This window comes from Cotesia glomerata, linkage group LG10 (genome assembly GCF_020080835.1).
Source record: "Cotesia glomerata isolate CgM1 linkage group LG10, MPM_Cglom_v2.3, whole genome shotgun sequence".
In the NCBI taxonomy this organism is placed as follows: domain Eukaryota; kingdom Metazoa; phylum Arthropoda; class Insecta; order Hymenoptera; family Braconidae; genus Cotesia; species Cotesia glomerata.
In genome coordinates this window covers 11,273,692-11,284,284 of record NC_058167.1, presented here as the reverse complement: position 1 = coordinate 11,284,284, position 10,593 = coordinate 11,273,692, and positions in this window count along the sequence as shown.

The window sequence follows — 10,593 nt, the reverse complement described above, 5'->3', positions numbered from 1 at the left end:
CGCTAACAATTCAGTGGTGGTTACGATGCTATTTAGCTGCTACGCCACGCTGATTACTCTCTCCCATGGCGGTAGCATCAGCATCAGCATCGGCATCAGCATATCACCAACCCCAGTAGTAGTATCAACAGACTGCGCCGAACTCCTCTTGGGCAACGGCAACCGTACTTGAATCCTGTCCTCCAAAACCCCCTTTGACCGTCCTGCCCTCTTCTATTTAGCAGTGTAGTATCCGCTGGAATTCCCGGATTTAATAGGAAGATCAAACCCCATGCTCGGGCGTTATCGGTTCGATACTTTGATGTCCATCCAACCTACTGCAGCGGCATCGTGCTAATCCGAATTCCGACCAAGTTTCCAACCCTCTTCTGTAGTTCACTAACACTGTTAACATTTTCAGCAGTGCTGCTCCGACGCAATCCAATAAATTTTAACGCTTCCGATATCCCTTTCCATACCTGCCTTCAACCTCATCTACAACAGTTCTCCAAGCTACCTCTCCTGCCTCCCTTCTGAAGACCATCATCAAATCCCTATTTACATTCGTACCTTTGTATCCTTTCTCATCATGACCAATAGCGCTTTTGGACTCTTACTCATTTATACACTCATGAAAAAATAAATTTGGTTCAAGAGAAAAAATTTTTAACCAAGATTATTATTCTGAAGAGTTTGACCATTAAAAATTTTTTTTTACTCGATTTAAGAATTTTGTTACTTTATTTTAACCCTCGGAGTACACACCTCAAAACAGAACCTTAGAGTACACACAGGGTCAAATTAACCCCACTTGACTTTCGAAGAATTATATCTCAAAAACTATGTGGCTGCCCAATTTCGAAACACAGTAACTCACAATTTTAATATTTTTAAAAATTTTTCTTTTTAAAAAAAAGTTTGCGCGCCAAATTGATAAAAAATTTGATTTATGAATAGAAAATACTTGAATATAAATATTTTTAAGAAAAAATACTTGAAATTAAGGTCTAAAAGTTATGAGAAATGCAGTAATACTAAAAAAAAAATGGTGACCTTTTATTTCTCATGCAATAATTACCTACGACAAAATTTCTCAGTAAAAATTTCTTATGCAATATTTTATCCGAACAATATTTTCTCACACACATAAAAACCATGATCAAAAGGCCATTTTATTGTTAAAGATATATAAGCATTTTCGTAAATGATGATTAAATTTCCGTCAGATTCATTTATTTTTGGTTGTCTTGAGATATTTTACTTAAGATATTTTTGTATGAGAAATTTTTGCTGCGAAATTTTAACATGGATAATTTTTGAGAGTTAATAAAGGCGGAGAGCCAAAAAAAATCAGGTATAACAATTTTGCTGTTACTGTGTTTTAAAATTGGGCAGCCGTATGCATTTTATCGGAATTCAGGTTGTTACATTTTTGGTAGATAAAATAATGCTCTTTTGAATACAACCATAATTATTCTGAAATAAATATTTTTTAATGTTGAAAAAATAAATTAAAAACGAACCTATTTTCGAGAAATATTTTAGGACAAAAAAAATTCTAAGGTCAGAATGACCCCCAGTGAGCTCTGAGGGTTAAATTATGAAACTTTACAACTTATCAGTATAAAATAGAGTGAATTAATTGACTACAATAGAAATGGCCCGAGTAAAAATGAAATTATTATTTTTTACGGAAAAATAATAAATTTCGTTCGACCGCTGCACGACCGCCGTTTGGCGGACTATTACGCCGCACGCTAAAAATTTACTCTCCCTAGCATCGCCGCACCACCGCTGCACCACGCCGCACCAATGCTAAATCATACCTACAATTTCACAAAAAATGGTATCATAATTAATTTATCACGTAATAATTAATTAATAAATAACGCGACTAGAAATCTTAATGTAAAACCTATTGATTAACCTCCTTTTAATCAAATGCCTAATATTCAAAAAAAAAATTTTTTTTAAATCAGGCCAAAGCACCGCGAAATTATTGATTATTTTAGTCGTATTGTTGATGTAGATTTTTAATTTCGTCCTCGGGTTGCACAGAAGCGGTACGCCTATCGAAATACTCTGAAAGAATTTTAAAAATTGAACTGTGATGGGATTCGAACCTGGATCATCTGCATGGAAGTCTCGAACATTGCCTACTGCGCTGCAAGCCATAGTTAACTAAAAAAATTTAGTTAAGCTATTTGAATGATCAACAAATATTTTATTTCAATGTATATACCATCAAACAGCAGTATGGTGCGGCGGTGGTGCAGCGGTGGTGCGGCGGTCGAACGAAATTTATGATTTTTTCGTAAAAATTAATAATTTTATTTTTACCCGGGCAAGTCACATCTGTGGTGCGGCGGTGGTGCAGCGGTGGTGCGGCGAATAAAAATTTATTTATTTGTATCGGCGCTGTTGCGGCGGTAGTGCGGCGAATATATAAATTCTTTACTTGTCACGGCGGTGGTGCGGTGGTGATGCGGCACTTGTAAAATAATCAAAATTGTCACGGCTGTAATGCAGCGGTGGTGCGGCGCTTAAAAAGCCGTGCAGTGGTGTTGCGGCGGTGGTGCGGCGGAATTCTATTTTTACTCGGGAGGTTCAAATGAAATATTTATTTTATTATCTCTTAAAATTAATGAAAAAATTTTCTAATATAGCTTCTCATATATACCCTTATCAAGTTTGTTGATAAATCCTGATGAGGAAATTCTTCAGATCAAAACATTGAGTTATGTAAGGCCATGTCAAAAAATTATGTGTATATCTAGTCATTAAAATTTTTCTACGGGTGACCAAAAATCTTATATAATTAATAATTATATAAAAAGTTTTTCTGGAATAAGTTACTTTTACAAATTAATTCTAATAAATTTACCATTTTTTATAAATAATTGTAACATAAAATTCCCGTATAATTTTTAAATAACAATTTCTATAATTTTGACATCTATTTTCTTTCCATGTGGTTTTACAATTAAAGTTATTTTTTTTTATCATTTTTTACGGTGTAATATCATACTTTATAGATTTATAAATTGATATTTAGTCCAGAAAACTATTATGAAAATTACAATGTTGGTCATTTGCGTAAATTGTAACGTAAACACTAAATTTCTGAGTATGAAGTTGTAAAGGTAGCAGTAATGAAAATCTAGACCAGCATTGGGATGTTGACATAGTAATTTTTAATAAAAAAAAAAAAATTTCATCGAGCAGCAATAGAGAAATGGTTAAATCTACTCCCAGAGTATCTAAGATACAGTCGGAGCAATAAAGACAAGTGTTTGTTTAGGTCCTCTCTATCCTCGGTCTTTCTTTAATTTCATCTTCTTTATTTTCAGACGCTTAGACACTTGAGCGGTTGACGTGGTTCTCCTTGTAGACATCTTTATGGAGGTGATATTACACTCAAGTACATCAAAAACGAAATAGATAAATTAATATACAGAATATGTGATAAAAATAACCTGATGTTAACTATAATTTGTGGTGTTAAGTTTGCTGTGAAGAGATTGAATAGAAGAGGATGAGACAAGTGTGATCGTGTAGTACTGTTGGCTATATGTTATACGTAAAACTATGAGAAAAAAAATCTCCAGAGAATCTTATTTTCACTTTCTCAAATAAGTCACCGTGGTGACATATTAAAGTATGTTATTCTCTTTTAGTTTTCGTCCCACGCTTAAACACTCAACACGTTTGGTGGTTTTAATATCCCTTAAAATCTCTTGTCCAGTTAATTTTTTTAAACCTGGCATATTACAAGACACTATACCATGACCGGTTATCAGATCTCAGCATCTGCACCTCAATATATATGTGGCCCACGGTAAAACCATTTGAATGTTCAACTAAAAAAAACGATATTAAGACAAACAATATAATATAATATCTCTTATACTATACGCTGACAAATAAGTGTTAAAATCAACTTTCAAGTTATGTTTACATGTATTCATATACTTGTTCATATTAGTTACCACTCAGGTTGAAAATTTTCTTACCACTTCAAGAAACTATTAAAAACTTGACTTGATATAATTTTGAAGTTTAATTTAAAAAAAAAAAAAAAAAAAAATTAAACTTCCTTCTTTAATTTTCTTTTTTCTTTCTTTTTAAGTTAACCTTAGGGATGTACTGTGTATGATTAATCATACACGGAGAAAAAAATTTTGCTATAGGAACTCTATAGTAGTTAGTTAGTTGTAAAAAGTTCCAGTAGATTAACATATTCTTATAGTAACAATGACGTTTGACTCCTGCAACTCTTCATCGTTGAGCTCTGAGAGCTAAACGTTATTTACCTCTCACAACTCTACAGGATCGTTCTGAGACTATAACAAATTTTTGGAAGCCTGCTTAATAATTTTTTTTTATTTAGCATTGATAATTTAATAAATACATGCGGCAGAATGAATTTATATTGCCAACAATAATTGTATATGACAAATAAGAATAGTATTATAATAGAAATAAATTAATAATAGAATTTATATTACAAATAAAAATTATTTGTAAAATAAAAATATGGTCGTCACAAAATTATCTTATTTTCTTAATTATATCAATAAATATTGGACATAAAATCACTACCGTATATGCACAAGAAAAGATAAATAAACGAAATCAAATTTTATTTTGTGTTAAATGGGGTCTTTTTAATGTATTCCGATAACTTATTACTTATCACAATATATTCAACTAATAAATTAAATTAACAGTCACTGCAAATGAACCTTGAAAAAGAATAAATACAAAACTGTTCTAACGAAATTCAATTTGACAAAAAAAAAAACCTATTTCCTTAAATAAATAAATGGGGAACTTAATTGTCCTCATATATTTTTAATAATATGGATTAGTAACAAAATAATTCTGTTTGTCATTTTAGAAGGTTATGAAATATGTCAGCGCACTCCACTACTGCGCAACGTAGAGCGCTCCCAACTATACCGTTTGTCTCTCAGAACAATCCCGTTGAGCTCTGAGAGCTCAACAACATTGAGTTATCAGAACTAAATAACGTTTTGTTACTGTAACTCTACAACGAACAGTAAACTGCGTATAGTTGTGGTAACTCTACAGTTACGTTACCAGAACGAAATTTCTTTTTTCCGTGTAGTCTAACTATCTTAAATGAGCTAGGTATATGTATAACATCTACTTAATTATTGTATAAAGTTTTGGACTTAATTCTTATTATTTTGCATAATATCTCCTTTTATTGGTTAGCACTTTTAAGCTAAATTATGATACAGGAATAGCTCTCTACAATATTGTTAATTGATTAATTAATTAATTAATTAATCCGCATTTATTTTCTTTTGTTTTCACTCTACCCTATATAATATTCAATATACTACTGTTAATATGTAAAAATGTATGTATTAATGACCCTGTTATTGACCTTTTGGCTGTTGGGTCTGTATTAAATAAATAAATAAATAAATAAAAACAAAAAGTTAATTTTATACAGAAAAAAATATTCACTTGAATCAAGTCAATAATTTTGAAGAAAAAGAGGTACTGTGCAAAATCACTCACAATATTCTTCAATTTTCGAATATGCGTTTTAAGTGTCCTCTATACGATTAATTAGTAGATTTCATAGAAATCTAACTATTGCATTGGTCCTCATGACGGAACTTTTGAAAAATTTTGCTATATTTCGAATAAGCTCGTCAAGCGGATTCAGAAAATGCATATGGTTCAAAAGTTTATATATGTATTTATATATATATATATATATATATATATATACGATATAATCGGCATTGATTCTTCTCTAACTTCCGTAATTCTATACGGATCTCAATAAAACGTAACATACTTATTCTTAGGACGATTTCCGAGATTAAGTTCTAAGATGAGCCAAATCTGTCGATTAGTTTAGAAATGAGAGTAATTCAAAAATTTTCACTTTTACCTTATTTCCGTGCAATAACAATGGAACGCGACATCCTATCGGATTTCTGTAAATTGTATTTGAAAGCTTATTTAATAAGCTTCAATTTGTGTACTTATTTATTTCTCCAAATTAAATAATTTAGGAATAATAGCAATTCAAAAATTTTCAAAAATCGCAAAAATTTTACTTTCACCGTATTTTTGTGCAATTACAATTAAACGCGATATCTTATCAAAATTCTATAAATGGAATCTGAAAGCTTATTAAATAAGCTTTAATTTGTGTACCTCATTATCAGTCTAGGACAAAAATCACCTGCTTTCTCAGACAAATTTAATGAAATTTTACTTTTGCATTCGTTTTGACGTCTTTGTTGTTTAATCAAACAGAAATTTATTTTTTTTTTTTCGTATGCAACCCTAGTAGTATTTTTATTATTCACCATGAAATCTACTTCCATTTCAGCTGCCGAATGGCCTATTTTTTTTAATAGTCCTTGCGGTGCTAATTTTTGAAGTATCAGCAATTAACAATCGTACATCTAACATGTATTCTCTATCCTGACCGTGGTTAGAGTGAATATTTTATTGAAAAACAACCATACTTTTCTTAGAATTTTTTTGAAAAACTGAGAATATTTAATTGAAGTTATAACAAATATTTTTTATCAAAAATAACATAAACGAGCGGTATTCATTTTTTTATAAAAAATGTTTGAAGTTAGCGGCTTTCGATATTTTACGTGAGTGATAGTCTGTAAAGAGAGGTAGCACTAGTGCATGAAAAAGAAACCAATAGCCATAACCTATTGGTGTTTTTATTTGCCGCAGTACCTCCTTAAAGAAAAAAAAAAATTCTTAAACTAAAAAATTATTATTGGTTTAAATGAATTTTACTTGATTCAAGAATTTTTCGTCTTGATTTAAGACAATGAAACTCTTCAAAATTATTTTATTGGTTCAAAAATTTTTCTTTTGATTCAAATTAATGTTTTTTTTTGTGTGCGGTGATTCCTTAAACTTCGCTATATTCAAACTCAAAACACTCGAATATTCATCAATTTGCTAGTTTTTGAACTTAATGAATTCTTTAAGCTCAAAAATTTGAGAAATGTTTTAAAACAACATATTTTTGGAATTTTTTAATTGCAAAATCTTTGAAACGCGCCTTTTAATTTTGACCTACTTGGTGATATTTAAAGCAATTGTTAAAGCTCAAAAATTATAAATAAAGTCGATTGGCTGAAAAATTTAAAAGTTATCTCAAAAAACATAAAGAAAAAATTTTTTTGATTTTTATTTATTGAATATCCTTTAAATTTCAATCAAAATTGATTGATTTTAAAATCCGATCAAACTAGAATATCAATTGACTGGTTTTAAAGATAGCATACAATAAAAAAGATCATTTTAAAAATCGAACCTAATAATTGTAATAATTTTTTAAAATTTTCAAAGCGAAAAATTGAAAATTAATAACATTATTTTCCCAACAATATATTCTATTTGTAATTTTTCCCTTCCCCTTATAAAGTATCAGCATTGAAATGAATGAAAATTATTAATGGTTAATTAAAAACGAGGTGGGAACTAATCCGTGGACAAATGAAATGATAAAGATCATCAGAACCCCATTAAAAGTAATCCATATTAAAAAATAACTAAAAAAAAAAAAGTGAAAAATGTATAAAAGCATTTATAATTAAAGAAAAGGTATCTGTATTCATTATATTGAAGGGCCGCTGAGTTTTTTGATCTCTCACGCACGGCTTTAGCAATTTTTCGATTCGCCATGGACGTATTCATCTTTTAAAATGCACTTTGCGATTTAAACACTCAGATACTTTCTCAAGTGTTTCTCACCCTCATATCGCCCATTGAATTTAATATAACCGAATTAAAAAAGTACAATAAGAAGCACACTGTAGATTTTGACACGAATATCTCGGTATATTACCCGGTGATCGGTCGTTATACAGCTCCGTGACCGAACCCTTCTTTATACATATACACATAAACCCAACACATAAACCCCATTCACGCAGACAAGGCCAGTGTATCAAGCTCCAGACACCGACTGACGATATGCGCTGTCATCATCCACCGATCGGATTTTTAATTGAGAAATCGATTTTACACGGATTTATCGTGGAAGCTACCTATTAAACACCATCAAGAATTTTTCGATTAATTGTCTGGGTCTGTAACAATTCTCCGCTGAAACTTTGCGACTTATATTATTTTAACAGTAAGAAAAAATTATTACAAGTCAATACATAATACAAAAATGCATCACATTTTTATTTGACTCACTGAAGAGTCCTTGAGAACAAAAAGACCTGATTTAACCCACTAGTGTCAAGAGTCACTCGCGGTTAACGCCAAGCCCGCAGGAAAATTTCCAGCCATTTAACTACCATAATTTCCGCATGGTGGTGCATACTAGAGTGTCGCTCTCGAAGTCAGACCGAGCGGTCCCCAGTACTTAAGTCTAACGAGCGTATGTCGCTCTCGAATGTCCGCTGATAAATTAAGATCTCATTATCAACTAATAAGAATGAAAACCCTAGTAGACATGATCAAGTTTTCACTCGATTAAATCTAGTATCTGGCTAGCGATCAAATCTAGTAACTGGCCAGCAAAACTAGGAATTGCGCCACCTACAACTGAATCGTAAACATTGGTCACACCGATATTCTACTTATACTAATGTGTGTGTGTGTTTATTTTTTCACTTGAACTTGTAAGTTGAATTATCTTTAGTAAATGTTAAGAAACATTGTAAATAAATAAAAAAATAGTATATTTCAATATAAAAATAATCTGTAATATATTTTTAAAAATGGATGAAATTAAAAAAAATCGACACAATCGAATTACGGATGTGGGAAATCAAAACGAATACTTCAGACTGTCATCTCGATGAATTATTAAAAATTTTACGAGTTCTAAATTTGCCAATATGTGCAAAAACACTTTTAAAAATAACCGTAATTTTAATTATTTTAACTTATTAATCTCTTTAGTTTTATATTTAAGAACATAACCCTCTTCTAAAAAGTTAATGGCCGGATGTCGTATCGTTTTACGTCACTTCTGTGACTATTTTATTCGGTTGTTGATAATGTGTCTGATAATGGTCGACTGAGATAATGGCGAGATTTTTGGAAGAATGAAGGCGAGCGAAACGAGCGTGATATGTCTAATATAAATTAATAAGTTATTTCATAGTTTTTAATACTTTTATAAATGAAACTATTTCATTTACTAATTATTAATATTGTCATTACGATTATTATTATTATTATTATTATTATTATTATTATTATTATTATTATTATTATTATTATTATTATTATTATTATTATTATTATTATAATTTTGAATAGTAACAAATTTATCCATATTTAATTTTAAGTTAAATAACCTCCAAGCTTACAGGTGTCGCCATGTTTTATTTGATATCTAGTAAAACTGGCCAATAACTAGACAAGTACTGGATATTGTACTAGCCAGTTCCTAGCTTAAATCTACACGGAGAAAGAAAAAATTACATTATATAATGTATCGTAGCGCTTCGTGATGAAAACTAGAAAAATTACAGTTTCAGATTGTTATTATTACAAATTTTATAAGAATTACATTGTAGAATGTAATGTTTACATTGAAAGCTCTGAAAATTAATATTCACAGTTTGAATTTAGAAAAATGTTATTTCAAATTGTAATTTTTCTAGTTTTAAATACGAGGGGACAGTTATTACTATTTATAATGTAATTTTTCGAGTTTTATTTTTTCCGTGTAGTTAAACTAGCCAGTTTACTGGCCAGATGCTTGATTACATTTCTACTAGGGAAATAATAATCTTAGCAGCACATGCTATTAGTGAATGAAAGACGATTTGTCCACAAGGGATAGCCAAGATGCCGTTAATTTGCTAATCTTTCGGTGTAGTTACAAGCGAATTCCGGTTCAGTTACCGAAAGATAACTCAAAAAAATTAGGAAAACGGTTGACCCTAAAGGCCATCCCTGCAACTTCCCGCTAATTCCGTTAATACCTGGCCGCTTTTTTGAGCTCTTCGAGCTCAAAAGTACAATCTGTGTGTTGTTTTAAGCTCTCCGAGCTCAAAAAGATACCTTTTCTATGCTTTTGAGCTCTTTGAGCTCAAAAGTCTGATAGAAGTTTCATAGAACACTATTTTTTGAATGTTCATACCGCAATAACCGTTGAATGAATGAACCGATTTTTACGCGGTTGGCGGAATTCTACGTAGTTTTTTAAGCCTTATAAATAATTTCTAAGTTTCAATTGGTCAAACTAGAAATTTCGGAGTAACTCTGAAAAAACACTTTTTTCGGTTTTTTTTCGTTCACGATATCTCTCGAACGAATCAACCGATTTTGACCGGATTGGCGGCGATCGACGTGGTTTTTCAAGGTTGAGAGCTGATTAGTTTTTGGAATCGATCGGTTAAGCCGTTTAAAAGTTATCCCAAAAAAACCACTTCAGAAAAAATTTTTTTTCCTACTTTTTTTTAGATTTCTCCAAATTTCTCAAAATCTATCGGTCCGAATCGGTTCAAATTAACAGGAAATCTAAGTTTAGCGAAGCCCTTTCGAATGGCACCAACCGCGATGAAATCGGTTCAACCGTTCAAAAGTTATAAGAGGTTTACATACTTACACACACACACA